This window comes from Pleurodeles waltl, chromosome 3_1 (assembly GCF_031143425.1).
Source record: "Pleurodeles waltl isolate 20211129_DDA chromosome 3_1, aPleWal1.hap1.20221129, whole genome shotgun sequence".
In the NCBI taxonomy this organism is placed as follows: domain Eukaryota; kingdom Metazoa; phylum Chordata; class Amphibia; order Caudata; family Salamandridae; genus Pleurodeles; species Pleurodeles waltl.
Genome location: NC_090440.1, coordinates 1141918991 through 1141945160, shown reverse-complemented (window position 1 = coordinate 1141945160; position 26170 = coordinate 1141918991). Strand labels below are relative to the sequence as shown.

Here is a 26170-nt window from a genome sequence, read left to right as displayed (position 1 = left end):
AAAATAGCTATATGTGTTTTATTTGAAAAGTATATATGCTATTGTGATTATTCAAAGTTCCTAAAGTACTTACCTGCAATACCTTTCATGCATAGTATTACATGTAGAATTTGAACCAGTGGTTCTTAAAATAAACTAAGAAAATATATTTTTCTATACAAAAACCTATTGGCCTGGAATTGTCTCTGAGTGTGTGTTCCTCATTTATTGCCTGTGTGTATGTACAACAAATGCTTAACACTACTCCTTTGATAAGCCTACTGCTCGACCACACTACCACAAAATAGAGCATTAGTATTATCTCTTTTTGCCACTATCTTACCTCTAAGGGGAACCCTTGGACTCTGTGCATACTATTCCTTACTTTGAAATAGTGCATACAGAGCCAACTTCCTACATTGGTGGATCAGCGGTGGGGTACAAGACTTTGCATTTGCTGGACTACTCAGCCAATACCTGATCACACGACAAATTCCAAAAATTGTCATTAGAAACTGATTTTTGAAATTTGAGCTATTTTCTAAATTCTTAAAAATCCTGCTAGGGCCTTGTGTTAGTCCCTGTTAGCATTTATTTTAGAGTTTAAAAGTTTTGTGAAAGTTTGAATTAGGTTCTAGAACTAGTTTTAGATTCTTAAAAAGTATTCCAACTTTTAGAAACATAATGCCTGGTGCAGATGTGAATGTGGAGGAACTCGACCTCACACCTTACCTCCATCTTAAGATGAGGGAGCTAAGGGCACTCTGCAAAATAAAGAAAATCACAATTGGCTTAAGACCCTCCAAACAACAGCTCCAGGAGCTTTTGGCAGAGTTTGAAAAAGCCAACCCCTCTGAGGATGACAACCCAGAGGATGATGTTAGTGACATGGAGGAGAATTCCCACCTTCCAGTCCTAACTAGGGAACCCAGGGACCCTCAATCCCTGATTCCAACTGTGATAGTCAGAGATGCTGCTTCCCTCAAAGGAGGGGCCAGCACCTCTGAAATCACTGAGGATAGCCTCAGTGAAGAGGACATCCAGTTAGCCAAGATGGCCAAAAGATTGGCTTTGGAAAGACAGATCCTAGCCATAGAAAGGGAAAGACAAGAGATGGGCCTAGGTCCCATCAATGGTGGCAGCAACATAAATAGGGTCAGAGATTCTCCTGACATGTTGAAAATCCCTAAAGGGATTGTAACTAAATATGAAGATGGTGATGACATCACCAAATGGTTCACAGCTTTTGAGAGGGCTTGTGTAACTAGGAAAGTAAGCAAATCCTACTGGAGTGCTCTCCTTTGGGAAATGTTCACTGGAAAGTGTAGGGATAGACTCCTCACACTCTCTGGAAAAGATGCAGAATCTTATGACCTCATGAAGGGAACCCTGATTGAGGGCTTTGGATTCTCCACTGAGGAGTATAGAATTAGATTCAGGGGGGCTCAAAAAACCTCGAGCCAGACCTGGGTTGATTTTGTGGACTACTCAGTGAAAACACTGGATGGTTGGATTCAAGGCAGTGGTGTTAATGATTATGATGGGCTGTACAATTTATTTGTGAAAGAACACCTATTAAGTAATTGTTCAAATGATAAACTGCATCAGCATCTGGTAGACCTAGGACCAATTTCTCCCCAAGAATTGGGAAAGAAGGCGGACTATTGGGTCAAGACTAGGGTGACCAAGACTTCCACAGGGGGTGACCAAAAGAAAGGGGCCACAAAGCCTCCCCAGGGGAAGTGTGTTGAGACATCCAAAAACAAAAATAGTAAAGAGTCTTTTTCAGGCCCCCAAAAACCTGCACAGGAGGGTGGGCCCAGAGCCTCTTCACAAAACAATTTTGGGTACAAGGGTAAAAACTTTGATCCCAAAAAGGCCTGGTGTCGTAGCTGTAATCAGCCTGGACACCAAACTGGAGACAAGGCCTGTCCCAAGAAAAGTACCACTTCTAACTCCACTCCAGCTAACACTGGAATGGCTAGTCTCCAAGTGGGATCAACAGTGTGCCCAGAGCAAATCAGGTGTCACACTGAAGCTACATTAGTCTCTGAGGGTGGGGTGGATTTAGCCACACTGGCTGCCTGGCCTCCTAACATGCAAAAATACAGGCAGCAGCTCTTAATTAATGGGACAAGTGTAGAAGGCCTGAGGGATACGGGTGCCAGTGTCACCATGGTGACAGAGAAACTGGTTTCCCCTGGTCAATACCTGGCTGGACAAACTTATCCAGTCACCAATGCTGACAATCAAACTAAAGTACATCCCATGGCTATGGTAACTTTAGAGTGGGGAGGGGTCAATGGCCTGAAACAGGTGGTGGTCTCCTCAAATATCTCAGTAGACTGTTTGCTTGGAAGTGACCTGGAGTCCTCAGCATGGGCTGAGGTAGAACTGAAAACTCATGCAGCCATGCTGGGTATCCCTGAACTGGTGTGTGTCAAGACAAGGGCACAGTGCAAGGCTCAGGGTGAAAAAGTAGAGCTGGAGTCTGGAAAAAGGGCCCAGCCTACCAAGAGAAAAGGAAAGACAACTGGGAAACCAGCTGCAACACAACAACAAAAAGAGAACCTCTCTTCTCAGGAAGAAGTTCTGCCCTCTGAGGGAACTGAGCCTATGGAGTTGGAACCTTATCAGGTTGAGCTCTTAGGCCCAGGGGGACCCTCAAGGAGCAGTTGTGTAAGGGGCAAGAAACCTGTCCCTCTCTTGAAGGCCTTAGGCAGCAAGCTGCTGAAGAGTCCAATGGCAAGAAAACTGGAACACATAGGGTCTATTGGGAAGATGGACTCCTGTACACTGAGGCAAGAGATCCCAAACCTGTGGCCACTAGGAGAGTGGTAGTGCCTCAGGAGTTCAGAGAGTTCATACTGACCTTAGCCCATGATATTCCCCTTGCTGGGCATTTGGGACAAACCAAGACGTGGGAGAGACTAGTCAACCACTTCTACTGGCCCAACATGTCCCAGAAAGTTAAGGAGTTTTGTGTCTCCTGTACCACCTCTCAAGCCAGTGGTAAGACAGGTGGACATCCAAAGGCCCCCCTCATTCCACTTCCAGTGGTGGGGGTCCCCTTTGAAAGAGTGGGTGTGGATATAGTGGGTCCACTTGAACCTCCCACAGCCTCAGGGAATATGTACATACTAGTAGTAGTGGATCATGCTACTAGATACCCTGAAGCTATTCCCCTTAGGTCGACTACAGCCCCTGCAGTAGCCAAGGCACTCATTGGTATCTTTACCAGAGTGGGTTTCCCTAAGGAGGTGGTGTCTGACAGAGGTACCAACTTCATGTCAGCATACCTGAAACACATGTGGAATGAGTGTGTAGTGACTTATAAATTCACTACACCCTATCATCCACAAACTAATGGCCTTGTTGAGAGATTCAACAAGACATTAAAAGGCATGATCATGAGGCTCCCAGAAAAACTCAAAAGGAGATGGGATGTCCTCTTGCCATGTCTGCTTTTCGCTTACAGAGAGGTCCCTCAGAAGGGAGTAGGGTTCTCACCCTTTGAACTTCTGTTTGGCCACCCTGTAAGGGGACCACTAGCTCTTGTGAAAGAAGGCTGGGAGAGACCTCTTCATGAGCCTAAACAAGACATAGTGGACTATGTACTTGGCCTTCGTTCAAGGATGGCAGAGTACATGGAAAAGGCAAGTAAAAACCTTGAGGCCAGCCAACAGCTCCAGAAGTTTTGGTATGACCAAAAGGCTGCAATGGTTGAATTTCAACCAGGGCAGAAAGTCTGGGTTTTGGAGCCTGTGGCTCCCAGGGCACTTCAGGACAGATGGAGTGGCCCTTACCCAGTGCTAGAGAAGATTAGTCAGGTCACCTACCTGGTGGACCTAGGCACTAGCAGGAGCCCCAAGAGGGTGATCCATGTGAACCGCCTTAAGCTCTTCCATGACAGGGCTGATGTGAATCTGTTGATGGTAACAGATGAGGACCAGGAAGCTGAGAGTGAACCTCTCCCTGATCTCCTCTCATCAAACCCTAAAGATGGTTCAGTAGATGGAGTGGTCTATTCAGACACCCTCTCTGGCCAACAGCAAACTGACTGCAGGAAGGTCCTGCAACAGTTTGCTGAGCTCTTTTCCCTAACCCCTGGTCAGACACACCTGTGTACCCATGATGTGGACACAGGAGACAGCATGCCTGTCAAAAACAAAATTTGCAGACAGTCTGACCAAGTTAAGGAAAGCATCAAGGTGGAAGTCCACAAGATGCTGGAATTGGGAGTAATTGAGCACTCTGACAGCCCCTGGGCTAGCCCAGTGGTCTTAGTCCCCAAACCTCACACCAAAGATGGAAAGAGAGAGATGAGGTTTTGTGTGGACTACAGAGGACTTAATTCTGTCACCAAGACAGATGCCCATCCCATTCCTAGGGCTGATGAACTGATTGACAAATTAGGTGCTGCCAAATTCTTAAGTACCTTTGACTTAACAGCAGGGTACTGGCAAATCAAAATGGCACCTGGAGCAAAAGAAAAGACAGCATTCTCCACACCTGATGGGCATTATCAGTTTACTGTTATGCCCTTTGGTTTAAAGAATGCCCCTGCCACCTTCCAAAGGTTGGTGAATCAAGTCCTTGCTGGTTTGGAGTCCTTTAGTGCAGCTTATCTTGATGATATTGCTGTCTTTAGCTCCAGCTGGCAGGATCACCTGGTCCACCTGAAGAAGGTTTTGAAGGCTCTGCAATCAGCAGGCCTCTCTATCAAGGCATCCAAATGCCAGATAGGGCAGGGAACTGTGGTTTACTTGGGACACCTTGTAGGTGGAGGCCAAGTTCAGCCACTCCAGCCTAAGATCCAGACTATTCTGGACTGGGCAGCTCCAAAAACCCAGACTCAAGTCAGGGCATTCCTTGGCTTGACTGGGTATTACAGGAGGTTTGTGAAGGGATATGGATCCATAGTGACAGCCCTCACAGAACTCACCTCCAAGAAAATGCCCAAGAAGGTAAACTGGACTGTAGAATGCCAACAGGCCTTTGACACCCTGAAACAAGCAATGTGCACAGCACCAGTTCTAAAAGCTCCAGATTACTCCAAGCAGTTCATTGTGCAGACAGATGCCTCTGAACATGGGATAGGGGCAGTTTTGTCCCAAACAAATGATGATGGTCTTGACCAGCCTGTTGCTTTCATTAGCAGGAGGTTACTCCCCAGGGAGCAGCGTTGGAGTGCCATTGAGAGGGAGGCCTTTGCTGTGGTTTGGTCCCTGAAGAAGCTGAGACCATACCTCTTTGGTACTCACTTTGTAGTTCAAACTGACCACAGACCTCTCAGATGGCTGATGCAAATGAAAGGTGAAAATCCAAAACTGTTGAGGTGGTCCATCTCCCTATAGGGAATGGACTTTATAGTGGAACACAGACCTGGGACTGCCCATGCCAATGCAGATGGCCTTTCCAGGTTCTTCCACTTAGAAAATGAAGACTCTCTTGGGAAAGGTTAGTCTCATCCTCTTTCGTTTGGTGGGGGGGGGGGGTTGTGTAAGGAAATGCCTCCTTGGCATGGTGACCCCCTGACTTTTTGCCTTTGCTGATGCTATGTTTTGATTTGAAAGTGTGCTGAGGCCTGCTAACCAGGCCCCAGCACCAGTGTTCTTTCCCTAACCTGTACTTTTGTTTTCACAATTGGCACACCCTGGCATCCAGGTAAGTCCCTTGTAACTGGTACCCCTGGTACCAAGGGCCCTGATGCCAGGGAAGGTCTCTAAGGGCTGCAGCATATCTTATGCCACCCTGGGGACCCCTCACTCAGCACAGACACACTGCTTGCCAGCTTGTGTGTGCTGGTGAGGACAAAACGAGTAAGTCGACATGGCACTCCCCTCAGGGTGCCATGCCAACCTCACACTGCCTATGCAGTATAGATAAGTCACCCCTCTAGCAGGCCTTACAGCCCTAAGGCAGGGTGAACTATACCATAGGTGAGGGCACCAGTGCATGAGCACTGTGCCCCTACAGTGTCTAAGCAAAACCTTAGACATTGTAAGTGCAGGGTAGCCATAAGAGTATATGGTCTGGGAGTCTCAACTACGAACTCCAGAGCACCATAATGGCTACACTGAAAAGTGGGAAGTTTGGTATCACACTTCTCAGCACAATAAATGCACACTGATGCCAGTGTACATTTTATTGTAAACTACACCCCAGAGGGCACCTTAGAGGTGCCCCCTGAATCCTTAACCAACTGCCCGTGTAGGCTGACTGGTTTTAGCAGCCTGCCACACTCAAGACATGTTGCTGGCCACATGGGGAGAGTGCCTTTGTCACTCTGTGGCTAGTAACAAAGCCTGCACTGGGTGGAGATGCTATCACCTCCCCCAGGCAGGAGCCGTAACACCTGGCGGTGAGCCTCAAAGGCTCACCCCCTTTGTTCCAGCACCACAGGGCACTCCAACTAGTGGAGTTGCCCGCCTCCTCCGGCCACGGCCCCACTTTTGGCAGCAAGGCCGGAGGAAATAATGAGAATAACAAGGAGGAGTCACTGGCCAGTCAGGACAGCCCCTAAGGTGTCCTGAGCTGAGGTGACTCTAACTTTTAGAAATCCTCCATCTTGCAGATGGAGGATTCCCCCAATAGGGATAGGAATGTGACCCCCTCCCCTTGGGAGGAGGCACAAAGAGGGTGTACCCACCCTCAGGGCTAGTAGCCATTGGCTACTAACCCCCCAGACCTAAACACGCCCTTAAATTTAGTATTTAAGGGCTCCCCTGAACCTAGGAACTCAGATTCCTGCAACCTAAGAAGAAGAGGACTGCTGAGCTGAAAAACCCTGCAGAGAAGACGGAGAAACCAACTGCCTTGGCACCAGCTCTACCGGCCTGTCTCCCCCCTTCGGAAGAAAACTGCTCCAGCGACGCTTTCCCCAGGACCAGCGACCTCTGAATCCTCAGAGGACTGCTCTAAAAGGACCAAGAAACTCCCGAGAACAGCGGCCCTGTTCACCCAAGACTGCAACTTTGTTTCCAAAGGAGCAACTTAAAGACAACAGCGCTTCCCGCCAGAAGCGTGAGACTTGCAACCCTGCACCCGGCGACCCCGACTCGACTGGTGGAGAAACAACACTTCAGGGAGGACTCCCCGGCGACTCCGAGACTGTGAGTAACCAAAGTTGTCCCCCCTGAGCCCCCACAGCGACGCCTGCAGAGGAAATCCCGAGGCTCCCCCTGACCGCGACTGCCTGACTCTCAGATCCCGACGCCTGGAAAAGACCCTGCACCCGCAGCCCCCAGGACCTGAAGGATCGGAACTCCATTGCAGGAGTGACCCCCAGGAGGCCCTCTCCCTTGCCCAGGTGGTGGCTACCCCGAGGAGCCCCCCCCTTGCCTGCCTGCATCGCTGAAGAGACCCCTTGGTCTCCCATTGATTCCTATTACAAACCCACGTGTGTTTGCACACTGCACCCGGCCGCCCCGTGCTGCTGAGGGTGTACTTTCTGTGCTAACTTGTGTCCCCCCCGGTGCCCTACAAAACCCCCCTGGTCTGCCCTCCGAAGACGCGGGTACTTACCTGCTGGCAGACTGGAACCGGGGCACCCCCTTCTCCATTGAAGCCTATGTGTTTTGGGCACCACTTTGAACTCTGCACCTGACTGGCCCTGAGCTGCTGGTGTGGTAACTTTGGGGTTGCTCTGAACCCCCAACGGTGCGCTACCTCGGACACAAACTTGAACCCCGTAGGTGGTTTACTTACCTGCAAGAACTAACAATTACTTACCTCCCCTAGGAACTGTGAAAAGTGCACTGTGTCTAGTTTTAAAATAGCTATATGTGTTTTATTTGAAAAGTATATATGCTATTGTGATTATTCAAAGTTCCTAAAGTACTTACCTGCAATACCTTTCATGCATAGTATTACATGTAGAATTTGAACCAGTGGTTCTTAAAATAAACTAAGAAAATATATTTTTCTATACAAAAACCTATTGGCCTGGAATTGTCTCTGAGTGTGTGTTCCTCATTTATTGCCTGTGTGTATGTACAACAAATGCTTAACACTACTCCTTTGATAAGCCTACTGCTCGACCACACTACCACAAAATAGAGCATTAGTATTTTCTCTTTTTGCCACTATCTTACCGCTAAGGGGAACCCTTTAACTCTGTGCATACTATTCCTTACTTTGAAATAGTGCATACAGAGCCAACTTCCTACAGTGTCCCACATGGCCAGTGGCAGCACACCCCGTCCCCGGGTCACGTGCAATACCTCAAGCAGTCGTGGACCCAGCAGTGCCGAACAGGTCTGATAAAATTAAACTTGGAGACCATCCGGCCCGGGCAGTTCCCACTCAGCATCTCTTGGAGCACTGGCTCCCCTCCTCCCAGCTGCTCCCTCTGGGTGTCCAGAAGCACCAATCGGTCCAGAAATACCTCAATAGAGTGTGTTGTACCCACAGCCTAGCACTCATGCACTTCCACCATATGACTCCTGATTAAACAATTTATCCCCAACTAGCCAGGTACTCTAGAGCCATGTCGGGCAACCAAAGACAGTATCAGCAGAGGAGGTCTTTCTGTCCGGAGCAGCCAGGCCAACATGCGTCCTGACTTAATCTCCCTCTGTGGAGTCTCTGTTTGTACTCCCTCCGGACAAAGCGGTTAAGTCTATCCCACAGGTCGGCCACCTTACGATGTGCCTCAAGGAGGTTTCCAGCCTCCGCCGGTGGGGCTATACCGTGACGCTGGAGGTGGGCCAAAGCCTCTTCGCTCTCTGTAAGATCCCTTTGGAGTCTCCGCCAGATACCACCAACCCTCGAGTCATCCCGCACCACCACTTTTAGCGCTCCCCATTGTGCACCTCAACTCACTAGGGACCCCCATTTGGAATCGAAGGACCTCCCCAAATTCTTCACAAAAGATTGGGTCCTGCAACACCTCTGGATGAAGTTTCCAGAACGGGACTGCCTGTCTCTCAGTGCATCCCCCATATTCCAGGAGTGATGGCGCATGGTCAAACAGAAAACTGGACTGATATTCAATCTTCCTTACATTATGTGCACTCTCCTCAGTCACCAGGAACTGGTCTAACCAGCAGTATGTGTCATGTGTCAGTGTATAGGAAGAAAAAAATGTTTCCGTTGGATTTATCCCTCACCAAGTATCTTGCAACCCATCCTGTCCATGGACTGCATCGGTTTACCTGCCATGTGTGGCTTAGTGCCAAACTGAGGAGTGTTGCTTAGTGCCAAACTGAGGAGGGTGCCTATCTAGCATGCTGTTCAACACACAATTAAAGTCACCACCCCATATGAGTGGCACCTCCACATGCGGTATAAGTTCCCCCACCACCACCGCAAAGAACTCCACATTACCTGTATTAGGGGCATACACATCAAGGAAACAGATCTCCAACCCATCCAGAATTAGATAGACTTGGAGAAAGCGCCCCTTATTAATAGCTCTGAAACTTTGCACCCTGAATTGCACCTGTGATGCTAACTAGATGAAGACCACCCTGGCGTAGCTCAAATATGTGGAAGAGAATAACTGTCTTCTCCCCTTTCTTTGGAGTTTCAAGGCCTCTGCCTCCAACAGATGAGTCTCCTGTAACATGGTGACCTGTATCCCCAGCCTGTGCGGGTATACATTTGCGCTTTATCTTTCGACAAACGTTTCAGACCCTGCACATTCCAGGTCACCATTCTCATGTTTCCTCCCATAGGAATATCATGGTGTCCCTGCCCACGCCGTCCTGTGCAAACAAGGGACTAATTTTTCTCCCCTCACACCCTCTAAACTGTACCATAGCCATGTAGCTCAGCACCCAACCAACCCTTTGCTGCGTAAAACTAGAAAACATTGTAACATAATAATTGCAAGATCTACCCCACTTCCCCTCATGTACACTGCACACTGAACCCCAAAAGGTGTCTCCCCAACCATGCAAACTCACCCCAAATAGCTACTGATACTGAAAACCACTCTCACACAAATCACTATTTCAGGGGCCAGGGAATGCCAGGTGCGACAAAGTAGGGCCTAGTCAGGAGCCCTAGTCCCAGTGGATGTGCAGTCACTTCTCCCAGCTACCCACGCACACAAGCACACGTCCAAAACAAAAACATCAACAAACAGTACAAATGGGGGGAATAAAGTCACATTCTTCCCCACCCGCCCTCACAGAGCCAGAATGCTCCAAGGTCACAGAGCTCACAGCATCGTACAGTGCAGTAAGACCAGTTTTGTCCGCACCGAGATACAAGATAGTTCAGTACATTACCCCCCCCTCCCCTGTAGTCAATAGCTCTCGGCTGGAACGCAAGAGTCCTTCAGGTCCGGACGGAAGGGAAGGTAAGGAGAGGGTGGCTGAACAAGCAGTCTCACTGCTTAGAGAACGGTTGCGACCCAGCTCCCTCTCTTCAATAAAGGGGTCCTAAGATCTGCAACCGCCTCCTGGGATCATGGCGCCTCCACCACAGGTATGTTGTTGACCACTCCTGAGCCACCCTCACTTGAAGGTGACGATCTCACCCACTCCACAATCGCTCTCGCCACCTTCCTGGCTTTCCACATCCAGCGTTGTGTCCCGGTGAATCACAATTTTTGTTGAGGCCTTTGTTTAGTCACCATCTCGATGATCCACCCCGACTCTAAACCTGTAATCACTCTCTCGGCCTCCTCGCGCTGGTGCTGGTATTCAGTCTAACTTTCATGGAGTACTTTGAGTTTCGCAGGAAAATGGAGCATATAGGTAAGTCCCATCGCCTTGAGTTTTTGCTTGACCCAACCTAAGGGAGCAACACAAATTCTAAACTTGCTGTGTATAATCAGGAAAAATAAGAATCATCGGATTCTAAAAGGCTGGGTCTCCTGCCTTGCGGACTGCCTGCAGTATGGCGTCCCTGTCCTGATGATTAAGAACTTTAGCCATCAGTGTTCTTGGGAGGCCTCAGGCAGCAGGGGTGGCACCAATGCTCTATGGGCCCGTTCCACCACACAGACTGGGGAGAGCGCGATCTCTGGCAGCAATTGACAGATCCATTATTCCAGGAATAATTCTGGGGCATTCCCTTCGGCGCCCTCCTGGAATCCCACAAATTAAAGGTTACTGTGGCAGGAGCGCTCCTATTAGAAATGGCCCTTTTTGCAGGGTTTACCCCTGTCTTTTTACCTTTGCCCCCTGTCTTTTTTTTCTGTGTGCCGAATTTCATTTCTTTTTGCTGGTTTTGGTACCCTGGGCTCTTTACCACTGCTGATCAGTGCTAAAGTGCAAGTGTTCCCTGTGTAAATTGTAATTATGACTGGTTATCCATGATTGGCATATTTGATTTATTAGTTAATCCCTAATATACTGCACCATGTGTGCCCAGGGCCTGTAAATCAAATGCTACTAGTGGGCCTGCAGCACTGATTGTGCCATTAACATGAATAGCCCTGTAAACATGTCTCAGACCTGATCGCAGTGTCTGTGTATTCAGTTTTAAACTGCCATGTCGACCTTACAAGCGCACCCACTTACAAGGCCCAAATATTCCCTTTTAGTACATGTAGAGCATCCCTAAGGTAGGCCCAAGGTAGCCCCATGGGTAGGATGCAGTGTATTTAAAAGGTAGGACACATACTCGTGTGTTTTACATGTCCTGATAGTGAAATACTACCAACTTTGTTTTTCACAGCTCATCTTACCCAAAGGTTAACATGGGGATTGCCTTGAAATAGCTTTTAAGTGTAATTTACCATTGTGAGCAGTTATAGAAATGGAGTTTGGGGTCTCTGAACTCACAATTTAAAAATACATCTTCAGGGAGGGTGTTTTTTAAATTGCATGTTTGAAAATGCCACTTTTAGAAAGTGGGCATTTTCTTGCTTAACCAGTCTCTGCCTCTGCCTGGCTGACCCAATTCTGTCTCAGGATGACAGTTGGGCTGGTTGTGAATTCACTCTAGACAGTCACACAAAGAGAGCTGAGGGGTGCCTTGCATATCCCGTTAGGTCTTCCTGGGCTAGAGTGGTGGAAGGAGTTGACACTTGTACCTGAATAGGGCTGTGTCTTTCCTTACGCAATGCAGTCTCAATCCCCCTAAAGTGTGTCTGGTACCAGGGCAGAAAAGGCAGGATCTTGTGCACTACAAAGATGTTCCTTTGAAGTTTGCCTACTTCAAAGGCAGTAATGAGTATAAATATTAGACCTATAATCCCAGACTTTTAGAACACTTCTGGATCAAGAGGAGACTCTGCCAAGGAGAAGAGCTGAAGAGTTGTGAGGAGGGGTACTGCCCCTTTGCTGTGGGTGCTTTGCTGGGTTGGCTTGCAGTTGCTGCTTCTGCTTTAAAGAGGACAACGACTGGACGTTGCTGTGTATCCTGCTTGTGAAGTTTCTCCTAGGGCTTGGAGTGAACTTGCCTCCTGTTAGGAAGTCTCAGGAACATCAAAGACTACCTGCCCTTGGGTGCTCTTGCTGAGGACCCTGACTTGCCAAGAAGTGCCCACTCCATTTCCTGGGCCCTTGGGAGTGAAGTCTAGCAGAAAAATAAGAAGAACCAGGAACACCGACTCTGGATGACTCCAGAACCGGCATCGCTGCCCAACGCGACTGCTTGCACCCACAGCCATGGTCCCAACTGAAGTGCGACATCCGTGACTGACACTGCAGGTGCGACGCCGCCGCAGCGCCTCTGAAGTCCGGCAGCATCATGAGTCCTGAGTGTCACTGACGTCCGTGACACCCAACTCCGCCGTGGCACCTGTGGGCGTGTGCTGTGACCGCAACACTGTGAAGTCGCCTCATTGCGTTTTGACCCTCTGGACTCATCAGTCCCACCGGATCGTAAGGAACCAACGCCTTGCTGCCAAAGCTGCCTCACCTCCTCTGCCTCCGTAAGGAACCGATGACTTACTCGCCCTGCATAACATTAAGGAACCGACCTCCTGCGTAGCAGTACAGAACCAATACCACACCCGCTTCAGCAACGCCTCACCTCCTCAACTCCGTGCCACGTCTTTGACTCTGCTTCATTTCTAAGGTACTGTACCTGGGGTCTGCGCAATTCCGTGACCGGGGCCACCCTCCCTTGCGAGTGCCATTGTGCTGTTGGGAACAAGTCTGACACAACATCGTGATAACACCAGTTGGAGCTATTAGGTTCCTGAGTGCCTTTATTGGGATTTAATTTTTCAAAATCATATCTTTGCTTGTGTAATCTGGATTTTTGTTGTTTTGGTTTAATTTTACTTAGATAAATATTGGCTATTTATCTGAACTGATGTGGTGTCAATTTGTAGTGTTTCCTCTGTATTACTGTGTGGGTACAAATACTTAACACATTGCCTCTGAGATAAGCCTGATTGCTTGTGCCAACCTGCCAAGGGGTTGTGCAGTGGTTATTTTAGGAGTGTTACTCCCTTACCCTGACTAGAGTGAAGGTCCCTACTTGAGCAGGGTGTAAACTGGCTGCCGACTAGAGACCCTATTTCTAACATCCCCTAAGCATCCTCTGCTCGCATCTCCAGCCTATGTGTTTGGCGGTCAGTGCTGCAACCACATAACAAAGTCCTGTAACCTCCGCCTGGAGCTTTTGAGCCTGCTGTTCTGTCTCCAAGAAGCGCTCCACCACCTTCCTGAGTTCGACTTGCAGCAGATTAACCTCCATCGATACAGTATCTATTTTTGCTTGAACCTCCGCACCGGAGGAAGCAAACGAAGCACGGATATGCACTTCCATGGGGTCCTGTGGTTCATGCAGGCCAGTTCCACGTTTCAGCAGTGGGTCCCTCTGGTCCCGAGCCGTGAATTGGTCGATCTTTGTTTGGTGACTGCTACGTGTGCGCCTGCCCTTGACCATTGCGCCAAGGGGTGTACAGGCAATCACCTGTTTGTCCTGTAATAAGTCACTGTTCACTTCCAGAGAACAGCCTGGCCTCTCCCATCACTCCAGACTGCTGGGCTCTCAGCAATTCGCCCCCCAGCCAAATCTCCAGCAAAGAGCAGTCACAGTCATCCATGAGCTCTGTCAGTGCCTAGAAGGCGGGGCCCGTCCCTTAGGGCGGAGGGGCCACGCCCTCCCACCTTTTGCCCCTCATGAAGAGTGTCTGTCAGGCTGGACAAAGGTCAGCCTGACAGACTCTTCATTTTCAGCTCAGGCAGCCAGGAGCAGACATGCGCGATTTGCGCAGACTCCTGGCAGCCTGAGCTGAACTTTGCTGGGCTGAGGAGGCCACAGCTCCTGTGGGTGTCACCTCCTCGGCTCAGCAAAGGTGCCTCGAGGCCCTCCCCTAGGTGACGAGGAAAGTGTCACCCATTGACTTCGACCTGGGCGCTTCAGGTTTAAGCCCTGAAGCGCTCAGGGCGAGTGTCAATCAGTGACTCACTGACCCCATCCCACTCTGTGACGAGACTAAAGGTAAGTGTGTGTGTGTGTGTGATGTTTTAAAATGAATGTTTGGTGTGTGCATGCATGTTTGAATGTTATGAGTGTTGTTAATGGATGTGCGTGCGTGCATGTGTGTGAAAGAATGAGTGTGTGTGATCTTTTAAAATGAATGTTTGGTGCGTGTGTGCATGTATGAATGTTATGAGTGTTAATAGATGTGCGTTCGTGCGTGCGTGAAAGAATGAGTGTGTGATGTTTTAAAATGAATGTTTGGTGCGTGCGTGCATGTTTGAATGGTATGAGTGTTAATGGATGTGCATGTGTGTCTGAAAGAATGAGTGTGTGTGAACTTTTAAAATGAATGTTTGGTGCGTGCGTGCAAGTTTGAATGTTATGAGTGTTGGTAATGAATGTGCGTGAGTGCATGTCTGTGTGTGTGTGTATGTGCTTCTCGCCCGCCCGCCCCCCTCCCTCCTAAAGCTGCCAGCCGCCACTGGTGCCTAAGTGGAGAGGTGCCCATGTCTCAAGTTCCCACATCTCATCAGGTGTGTAGAATACCCCAGTGATGGCAATCCGCAAATTGCACCAGCAGGGGTGGTCACCTCTCCTCAAGACTGCGCTGTGCGAACTCCAAACTCCACTCCCCTCTCAGAAAGGAACTCCAGGCATGCCTCCCCTGGCCTTATCTCGAAAATACAAGCGGACCCCTCCGCTGCACCGCTCCGGTGGCTCCCAGTTCAGCTGCTTGGGCTGCAGTTTCAGATGCGAGGGGAGTGCCGCCCGGCCCCGTGGCAGTCAAATGTTGCTAATGCGCCAGCAGTGCAACTCTGCAGGCTCCTGCTCCCACTCAACAGTCTCAGAAAGCGGCATTTAGGGGGTACACGGCTTCGGGCCCTAGGACCAAGCCAGAGCCTGCAGTCTCCCTCTCCCTCAGTTGGCCCCCAAATGCCACAGTCAGACCCCGCACAGGCCCCGCAGTAGTCCTTCATGTCTGTGGCCCCAACCTGCTGGGCCGCACACAGTCTCTGCCAAAGTCGATACCATTGAGGAGGGGAGAAAGGGGGCAGGACACAGCCCGCTCACCACACCCGCACAATTCCTGGTAGCAGGAGTCTCGTCACTCCCAGGGGATGCCGCAGCCCCTCTCCGCTGCCTTCACTGCTTATGGCACTCTGTCCCCTCCGGGGGCTCGTCAGGCGCTCTCCGTGGTTTTCAGAGGTCCCCAGGGATTGATAAAATCATGCCCGCCCACATCAATGTGCCAGCAACAGCCGGCCGGGCTGCCGAGGTCCCTTCCACACAGGAGGCCTCAGCGGGTCCTAGGTTGCCCCCATCTTAGGCATGCTGCCAGTGGGTAGTATCTTGGTCCTCACTTGGGCACTGATCAGGGAGTCCACCCCTGTTCCTCCAAAGATCACTCAGGGAAGGCAGCAGCGAGTAGCATACCAGAAGCTGTTGTGCCGCACCAGCAGCATCGTCTCCCCTGGGCTGGTCCCCGCATTTGTTTGTTCTTTCACTCTAAATGAGGCCTGCAGTTTTATCTCTTCTAAATTTTTCTCCTTTTTGTCACTCACTTTTACCGCTCACTCATTCGTTCCCTTCAGGACAGCACTCTGCCTTTTCATGTTTTGCAAGGTGGAGGATCTCACTAGCTCTGCTTCTTTAGTTTTGTGCTTTGTGAGTTTCTCGTTTTTTAATTGTCACCTGAATGCAGTACAGCAATCTGTTGTTGATGACCTACTGTGAACAATACAAATAAAGGATGGGATTTTGGTGAGCCTTTTAAGCGTGATGGGATTTCTTGCCTGCCTCTCTCACTTTCCTGATCCTAATTTAGTGGCTTTTCTTCTGATTTTCATGCTTGTCACTTTCAGGAACATTTCAATCGCACTATGTTTTGACCGGATGACAAGTATTATTCCACTGCTGACATCAGACCTTGCATTCCTGTGCCTATGAGGGACTATTTTTCTCCCACTCCATCTCTTCCTGCTATTCCTGCATCTCTCCTCTTCTTTCTCGTGAAACCAGTCCATTCCCCCCAGTGCCTGATTGTGCCCCTCTGCCTGCAGAGGACCAGGCATGTTTGTTTGAAAATACATACTAGCCGACCCCTGGTAAAACTGACCACGATGGCCTACACCAGGGGCAGTGGAGTTGTGTCTAGTTATCTTGCTTGGTCTGTGTGCATTGCTTTTTGGGATAGACTCTAAATTGGGTCTCTCAGTCCTCACTACATCTCTGATATGTGGAGTTTGCAGCCAACACATCATATCTCCCACTCTCTACAACACTGGGCGCCTTCTCTCCCCTCTGGCATTTACATTTATGTGATTTGCCATAGGACCTGCGTGGTGGTGCCAAAGACATGGATAAAAGTAAAAACTGCAAGTTGGCGGGTAACATTGATCCAACTTGTAAACATTAGTAGCATCACAGCGACCCCTAGACATCTTTGTGCAGGAGTGGGTGGTACTCTGTTGGGACTCCAAGTCAAGTTTTACAGATGGAGCAAAGCCCCTACCAAGTGACCACTCCCCCACTCAGCGACGCAACTGTTCCAAAGTGGTTAAGTACAGTAGCATATAGCGAAATGAAGGAGCCCCTCTGCAGAATGTGATGTGGGGCCCCCAAGCCTATGGTACCTCTCAAATATTGGTGGTCTTGGGCTGAATGGGGCCCCCATTGGAAGTTTGGGGGACCCACTGTGCCCCAGTGGCCATCTTGGTCCGTTTTACATCCCTGGTTTAGTAGAGCCTATAGGCAATGTAATGTATGCCAAAAGTGCTCATTAGGTGCGGTCATGATCTCGAATTGCAAGAATGTATCATAGCGTGACTTAGTCACCTCCTCTCCTACCCACTAAAAAGAAGATAGCTCTAAGCAGGTGGTCAGTGTGTTCAGATTGGAGCCGGTTGTTTCTCCCAGAAGGAGCAAAACATGCAGACTTGGATCTAGTATACCCGAGACAGTCTGTTGTTTCCCATTCTGGGGAAAAACGTGTCATCCCCTTTATCATATGAATTCCGACCCCGGTATCTCTCAGCAAAGATAATGCGCAGCTCGGAGTGAGGGCCTTGGTGGCGTTCTGGGCAAGTCTTCAGTCAATTACAAACTGCCTTTTCAAGGGAGATTTACAGCAACCAACAGATGTGTGATACACAGAGTAAGGCTAGACGACACATTGTGGTGTTGGCAGTAGATTTGGTACCGAGATATACTCCTGTTAGAAGGAAGAGATTGTTGGATGAGACCAGAAGCACCGGAGTTTGCTGTTTAGTTGGGAGCTCTAATATATTATTATAACTATAATTAGGAATGTGTGCCAGTGAACTAGCCGATCCCTTGCAAGGAAGGCATAGAAATGGCTATCTACTGAGGAATGGGTGACAAATGCAGACAACCACTGATAATTTTAGATCTCATTGTCCCCAGATTTTGAACCTTGTAAGACCTACTGAATAATTCTGTGAGGGGACAATTATGTGCCTAGAGTGTGTTGAACGTGCTCAAACAGGTGGTTGTTGTTCGCTAACACCTTAAAGCTTTGGTTCTTTTTCATGGTATCCATGTTCTCTTTCCTTCCACTGGAAATGACAGATCCAGGCTGGAACAAGATCTGAATACTTTGTGTAATATATGGTTATCACCTTATATATGTGGAATGTTAAGCCAGGAGCTGGGTGTAGAATATTTGGTCGTCATACTCTTGATCCTCTAATGCCAAGTCTGCCATTGTTATGAACTATCTAGTAGGCAGGATCACATTTCATGGTATGTACTGTTTATTCTCCTCCTTTGAACAGACCTGTGCCAGAACGTCAACATATCCTCCATTGATGAGGACGGAATGCAATGAACACACTAAGAGGAAAATGGATACTATGCTGGGGCAGTGGTGAAGAACTTAAGCCTAGATTGTGGCATCCTTTTTGTGTAACTCCCTGTGGAAACAGCTAGATGTGCCATGAAGTGGGGAATTAAAATGTTATTTCTGCTATGAATATCCCCGTTAGTGTTATTTTGTAGGACAGTGTACATACATAGTACATGCAGTTGACAAGAAGGGCTGACCCATCTTTTTCCTTATACCCCACTTTGGCTTGGGCATTGCCCAACCTGCAGTCGTAGATGCGATAAATGCTGCAAATTCACCATGTGCAGGTACATTTTCATTGTGCAACCTGTCGCTGTGGATGCACCAGATACCTCAAATTCACGGGGAGCGAAGGTTGTGGTAAGTCATAAAGTACCCGTCCTGCTTTTCCTGTCGTGCCAACGTTGTTTAATCAATGGAAACAAAACACAACTTTGTTTTGTCTTCCAAGAAACAGTGGTGCAGCAGCAGTGGTTGACAACGTAAATGTGTCCGTGCATCTCTGTGTGATCGGTGCTCATAACTCATAAGAATACATTTTTATCAACACTAAGAAAACAAAAGTAAAACATAACGTTCTAACCCATACCATGCAGTTTGCAGGCACCTCTTTGATGACAGAGACACAGGTGCAGGTTGCTGACAACAGGTTGCGTTTGTATTGGAGCACCCATTTGCAGGATTTTTAATGCAAGGTTTAAATTGCTTCAGTATAAAGTATTGCAAAGGGCTAACTTGTCTCCTCATAGGATGGTTAGTGATCAGTGCCCTAGGTGTGGGTCGGCAGGTGCAGGTTTGATGCATATGTTCTCGAGTTACTATGACCTAAGGTCACGCTGGAGTACTCTGACTGAAGTTTTAGCGAACGTCACAGGGAGACCAAACCTTGCAGACTAAAAGATGCATCTTAGGGTACGGGCATAGACCTATGAAAGTGAATGCTGAGTCGAGGTTTGTGGAATTTTGAGTGCAATCGTTGTTCTGAGGCAAATCGTTATGACTCGGAAACAGCCACGAGTTTGGGACTGGGTTGTAGAAAAGCTGAAATTGACGTCTGTGGAGGGGGAGTTCCAAAATTATATGCAAACAGCTAAAAATACCACAACTGATGTAAATGTGTGGATGTAACATTCTGGACTTTTATAAAAGTGATGCAAAGTTTTTAGTGAGCAACTGCTTTTTGGTTTATTAAAGACATTTAAATGTTGAAAGTGCATGGTTTTAATATATTTTATTCCACGATTCATTGGTTGATTTGTCTACAATTAGTTTAAACAATGGAAATATTAATTACCATGCGCTTAAGTAGAGTTTGTCGTCAGTTACGATGTGGGAGTCGAAGTTTTGGTCAGTATGATTATTAATATATAGCGAATTAAAAGTTTAGTAGTTTTCAGGTTTTATTGTCCGTGTGAAAATAAATTGTCTTAGCACACTGCAACTTCAGACACCCCGCTATACACATTCATAGGTACCAACACTTATGTGGAGGTGTAAACAGGAGATCTCAGGTTTTTCCATGCCCATGATATTCATATGAGTTAGTAAAATGAAAATCAAGCTCTGTCATTAATTTTGTAAATGATTAATGGATAAATATAAGCACATTTTACTTAATTCATGCATCTTTACATCTTTATTCGTATATAGTTCATTACAAGGACGGACTGACTGCTTACCTCCACCTTAATTGTAGTGGTAGCTTTTCTACTTTACAGTTCCACTGATGTTGTACTATCCCTTCCGCATTGAGTGCTTACTATAAAATACACTGGCTTTCGTTCATGTCTCCCACCTCTGCTCCTGTCTGAATTGTCTCACTTTCTCCTGTTTCTCTCCACCACATGTCCGCCCAATCGCATTCCTCTGCTTCTCTCCAGTCTAGAGTCCAGTCTCCCTTCTGCCTTCTCCCATCAGCATTCCCATGGCTCCATGTGGCACTGTGCTACACTACAAAATCTAACCCTTACAGAGAAATAGGCCATCTCAATAAGTTGGTATGCTCCCCTTTCATACCCATCAACTATTTCAATGGCTTATGATCTGTTTGCACCAAAACCTTAGTGCCAAACAAATATGGGTGTAACGTACGCAAAGCCCACACAATCGCATAGCACTCTTTCTCAATAGCCACCCAGTTCTGTACTCTGGGTAGAAACCTTGTAGTAATAAAGGCTATCAGACGCGCTCCACTCATGTTATCCAGTTGAGCTAACACTACTCAAACTCCCTTGTCAGAGGCATCCATCAGTATAATGAAAGACCGACTGTAATCAGGTGCTTTCAGTACAGGCAACATCACAAAACAAAATAAAATGATGGACAGTGTTGAAACTTTTCAAACACTCACTCTCAGTCACAGATCTGGGTTTAATCCATTTTTATTTTGCTCGCCACGTCACCCCAGTTTGGACGCAGCCATATGCAAATCAGTCTTGACCCTGTTCCCCATTGGAACAGTCCAGCCTGAACTGCTAGGCCAGGTCCTCCTTGGACAGGAAACAAGCATCCTGGGACCGGTTTCAGGGTATCACCCTTCATCAGCCAGGCTAGCTTGAATCCAGGGGCGCAGCGAGCAAGGGACCCACGTCTGGGTATACCCCTGCCACTTAGGGCCCACAAAGCAACATCACAAAACAAAATAAAATGATGGACGGAGTGTTGAAACTTTTCAAACACTCACCCCAAGTCACAGATCTGGGTTTAATCCATCGTTATTTTGCTCGCCAAGTCACCCTAGTTTGGCTCCAGCCATATGCAAATCAGTCTTGACCCTGTTCTCAATGGGAACAGTCCAGCCCGAACTGCTAGGTCAGGTCCTCCCTGGACAGGAAACAAGCATCCTGGGACCGGTTTCAGGGTATCACCCTTTATCAGCCAGGCTAGCTTGAATCCAGTGGTGCAGCGAGCAAGGGACCTACGTCTGGGTATACCCCTGCCACTTAGGTCGCACAAAGCAACATCACAAAACAAAATTAAATGATGGAGGGAGTGTTGAAACTTTTCAAACACTCACCCCCAGTCACAGATCTGGGTTTAATCCATTGTTATTTTGCTCGCCACCTCACTCCAGTTTGGACCCAGCCATATGAAAATCAGTCTTGACCCTGTTCCCCATGGGAACAGTCCAGCCCGAACTGCTAGGTCAGGTCCTCCCTGGACAGGAAACAAGCATCCTGGGACCGGTTTCAGGGTATCACCCTTCATCAGCCAGGCTAGCTTGAATCCTGTGGCGCAGCGAGCAAGGGACCCACGTCTGGGTATAACCTTTCCACTTAGGGCGCACAAAGCAACATCACAAAACAAAATAAAATGATGAAAACCTCTCACGCCACCACAGACTGAATCTTGATATCCAACGGGCAAATGTTCCTATTCGCCACCTCATGCTCAAGGTAGAGTACAGAGGTTTGCCCCACTTCACACTTGGTCACCTTGATGATCAGTTTCGGTTCCTGTATCCGAGCCAACACATAGGTGTCTCAAGTGGTCCTGTAATGAATTGCTGAACACTGCAGTGTCAACCAGGAAGGCCACACAGAACTTCTTCAGCCCTGCAAGAACATGCGTGCTGAAAAGTGGCAGGAGCATTTCTAAATCCAAAGTCCATGATCCTAAACTGATGCAGTCCCTCTGGTGTAGAAAATGGTGCTAAAGCAAGTTGCCAGTAGCCACTGGTCAGATCAGAGTTGCTCAGGTCTATGGAGCATCTAATATATTCACAAGCTAATCCATTCTGGAAATTGGATGGGCATAGGTTTTGGTTACCTCATCGAGGGCTCAGTTGTTCACAAGGAACCGCAAAGCAATAGATCCTTGCTTTGGTACTAAAATGTCAGTACTGGACTATGGACGATGAGATCTTTGAATGACCCCCCATTGTCTAACATTTAGGCAACTTCCTCCTTTTTTTGTATTCATTTTTATTGGCATTTACAAACTATTACAAGTTTATCACAGGAAAAAATAGACATGATCAAAGTGTACCACCCATATGAAGAAATAGCAGAATGTATTGCTTCACTACCGGTCTTTTTGTTTAACAACGTCATGAGGAAGGGCAGCTTTTCCAGTGAGTGGAAAAAAGCATCCATCCTTACGCTACTAAAAAAAACGGCTTTAAACCTGCACAAAGGAAAGAACTACTTGCCTTTCTCCCAGCTTCCTACACTAGCAAAACTCTTAGAGAAACATCTTAATACCTCTCTATCTGAATATCTGGATCACACTGGTATTCTGGATAATGCACAGTTCGGCTTTAGGAAAGCGCATAGTACTGATTTGGCACTGGTAGTAGTTACCAAGGAGATCAGGGACATCTTGGATAAGGGTGGCATGGCTGTGGTGGTCCTACTGGGCCCATCCCCAGCCTTTGACACAGTGAATCACTCGGTTATGAAGCACCAAATGGCCGAGATAGGTGTTCGAAGCGCTGTTTTCAACCTTTAAGGCTCTGCCTGGATGAAAGGGAGCAATCAGTTACCATGGGATATTTCACTTCTAAGCCTTTCTCCTTCCCCTATAGCGTCTCACAAAGATCTTCACTTAGTCCCACATTATTAAATATATGTGTGGCTCTTCTCCACACATAATGGGTTTTCTACGGTCCCCTATGCTGATGATACCCAAATTGTGGTATCTATCACTAACAAAATAGGCGAGGTGGCCTCTAGTTTTAATAAATGTATGACTGCAGTAGTTAACTGGATGAACTCACTCTGTCTGAAATGGCTGAGGTGCTCCTTTTGTGACAGGGCACTTCCTTTTGGAATAATTCCAGGTGGCCGCAGCTCCTCGGCTCTCTCCCTACCCCAGTATTGAAAGTAAGAAACTTGGGAATCATTTTTGATTCCTACCTTACTTTCATAGATTAGACTAATTAACTAATGTCTTCCTGTTTCTTCATCTTAAAATCACTGAAGAAAATTCTTCCTTTCTTATCTCCTGATCTGCAGAAAAACAGTTACCACTTCCCTTGTCCTATCTAGGCTGGACTATTGTTATGCCCTATATGCCGGTGCACGGCAAGGCATTTTAAGAAAACGTCAGAGACTGTAAAATGCAGCAGTTCAGATCCTTAGGAACATTAGGAAGTTTGAGCCAGTCTTGAAGGCTATGGGAGAACTAGACTGGCTCCCCATCAAAAAGCCGCTTTTAATGCGCTTTGCCCTGCACATAAAGCCCTCAATCACACTGGCCCGGTTTTTCTTAAAAATGAAATCAAATGGTATTTCCTTGAAAAATGCCTTCGATCACCCCCGACCAAAAAAGTGATAATTCCAAAAACACATAAAGCCTCAGGGGGTGGCAGATGCTTCTCCTACACTACCTCCCTTCTTTGAAATCAAATACTGTGGCATTTGAAAAGTCAGCCAAAACTACAGATCTTCAGAAAACATCTCAAAACGTGGTTATTTACTCCTCCCTTGTGGCTTAATTTACAGGTAGTTTTTAGCAGTCAGGTAGATGGCAGCACCAAGACACCTACTGGCATATGTCGCGCTCTATGAAATTTAAATCTAATCAAATCAACCCTCCCACCCCAATAGGCTCTACAAGGACTTATCTCTGTATTACATACTGCGCAAAGAAAAACAGCACAATGCAAATGTCTTTTCAGTGATAAAGCTCCACAGTATAAGAAACAGAAATTGTCACTCCCTAGTCGTTCCCTAGCCACTATCCCTTATTGAAACATCACTCATGACTAACCACTAACTCATGGGGGCAGGGCATCTAGGGTTTCTAATTACTCAGCAAGTATTGCTGCCCAGGCTGGCAGGTCACCAGTAAGTTTATCATACCTGCGTGTTTTTCGCATATGGCCACCGCCCATTCAGCCATATCTCTCAGCCAATCCAACACTTCTGGGGCAACCAGAGACAACCACCTGGTGGCTGTTCTTCGCTTAGCCAGCACCAGACCGAACAGGAGGAATTTCCTACTAAGCTTCTGTTTTTTTTAACTCAGATCAGTAACAGCAGGCACTGGTCAATATCCCTGGGAAGGAACCGCATTCAAGGACTCAAATATTGAAGGTACCTAATTCAGGGTATCTCCAAATCAAATTTAGAAAGTCACCTCTCGGCAGAGCACAGCGAAGAAAGGAGGACGACAGCACTGGAAAAACGGCATGCAATATATTCGGGGAGAGGTACACCTGATGAACGACATTATACTGGAGCAGCTTAAACCTCACATTTGTAAAGGTCCCCTTCATCCCCTCATGAACTCCCTCCAAATGCTTAGCAGATAGAGGAGCACCCATTAATTCATGCCACCTAGTATGTACCGGTACATTACTCAGAGGCACATCCTTTCTCAGTGCCCTATAGACATTTGAGATCAATCTCTGCCGCAAGCAATACTCACCAGGGTTCCCAAAGCCTGAGTTTCCTGAGTGACCTCCAGAAAAGAAGGCCATATCCTGTGGACTGTTACTGCGGTCTTGGCGAACTCCTAAAGCTGTCCAGTCCCCAATGAAAATGATTCTAAGGCATCTGTCAGTGTATTCAACCTGTCATTTGGGCATAAGTCACACAGGAATTCACACCTGCCGGCTCGGGCAAGGGAGCACCATCACAGGTACCCCTCAACAATCTCTATCCCAATTTTCCCCTTTGTCAAACCAATGTACCACATGCTGCAACTGAGCTGCAAGATAGTAAAGGTCAAGGCTAGGTAATTCAAGACCTCCCTTCTTCCAAGGGCACTTGGGAGTGGCCAAACTAACCTTCTTTCTCCCCAAGGCCCACAGGAGTTCAATAATCAGTTTGTCTAGTTTGCCACAATATTTCCTAGGGATCTTGAATAGGGCCCCCTGAAAGACACACAGGCAGCAAGGCAGTACAGTCACTTTTACTAATGCCAACTTGATTGACCACCAATGACAACCGGAGAGTGATTCAAAACTTCTCTGTGGGTTTTAACCCTTCTAGCACTCTACCTATATTTGAAGCCTCAAACTCCTCTGCCCCATGTGCTATTCTGATCCCAAGATACTGCGCACCTCTCGTCATCCAAAAAAGGCCCAAATAAGGCAGATCCTGCACTTGCATTCCAGCTAATTCCCCCAACGGGAACAGCTTAGACTTAGTTATTAACACATAACCTAAATACTTTGCCGAATTCAGCAAGAGCTGTCAGCATGATGGGGACTGAGCATGATGGCTGACGCATATAGATTAAGGCGTCATCATTATATAAGGAGGCCACGAGTGTGGTCTCCCTGATCCGGACTCCCCACTCCTGTAGAAAAAAGCACAACCGGCATGCCAGGGGCTCCATCGTCAGGCCGAAAGCAGGGGAACTTCCACCTTAATGCATTCCTGAACCTCAGTCAGACATTTTGTAGATCCTGTCCTTCAATGAGAACCTGTCACCTGTGTCTATGTTATGCACACAGACAGGTGTCAACCCTGGAGCCAATGAGAAGAGGTTAGCAAATTGTCCCAACACCTCTGTACATACCCTGCTGCTCAGCTGTTAACTCAGAGGCTCGCTGAACCCCTTCAACAGTGCCATCCCTCTTGTCACTATGCATCAAGTCAAGAAGAGGATCTCTGTCTTCCTCAGTTTCCTCTGCCATAGCAATGACATTCACTGTGTAATCTTTCCAGAAGTAAGGCTTCAGCCTGTTCACATGGACCGCCCTCTTGGGTTTCCTCGTGGCACCTGTTCCTACCAAGTACTTAACCTCATAGAACTTCTGAACTTCCTTGTGCAGTCCCCACCATTTGTCACTGAGAATCCTGGGATAAATAGGTACTAGCCTTCTGACCTTCCTGATATCCAGTGAGCGTAGCTTTCAAGTTGTATCACTTCTTCATCAGAGGTTGGCTAGCCTGAGGGTTTTCCTTTTCGTATTGCACCATCAACATTCTGAGGCGAATAACATAGTTCTTGACATAATTCTGTGGAGACTCAGAGGTTCCTTCCTACCCTTCATTGACTAAGGTTAGTGAACCCTGCACTGGGTGTCCATAC

At 47.7% G+C, this 26170-nt stretch overlaps 1 protein-coding gene across 2 annotated transcripts in view; it reads left to right on the top strand.

Annotated features, from left to right (window-relative positions):
* The window catches only part of GLB1L2 (galactosidase beta 1 like 2), a 746782-nt gene that overhangs the window by 148450 nt on the left and 572162 nt on the right, over positions 1-26170 (top strand). The gene's annotated exons all lie outside the window — the stretch shown is intronic.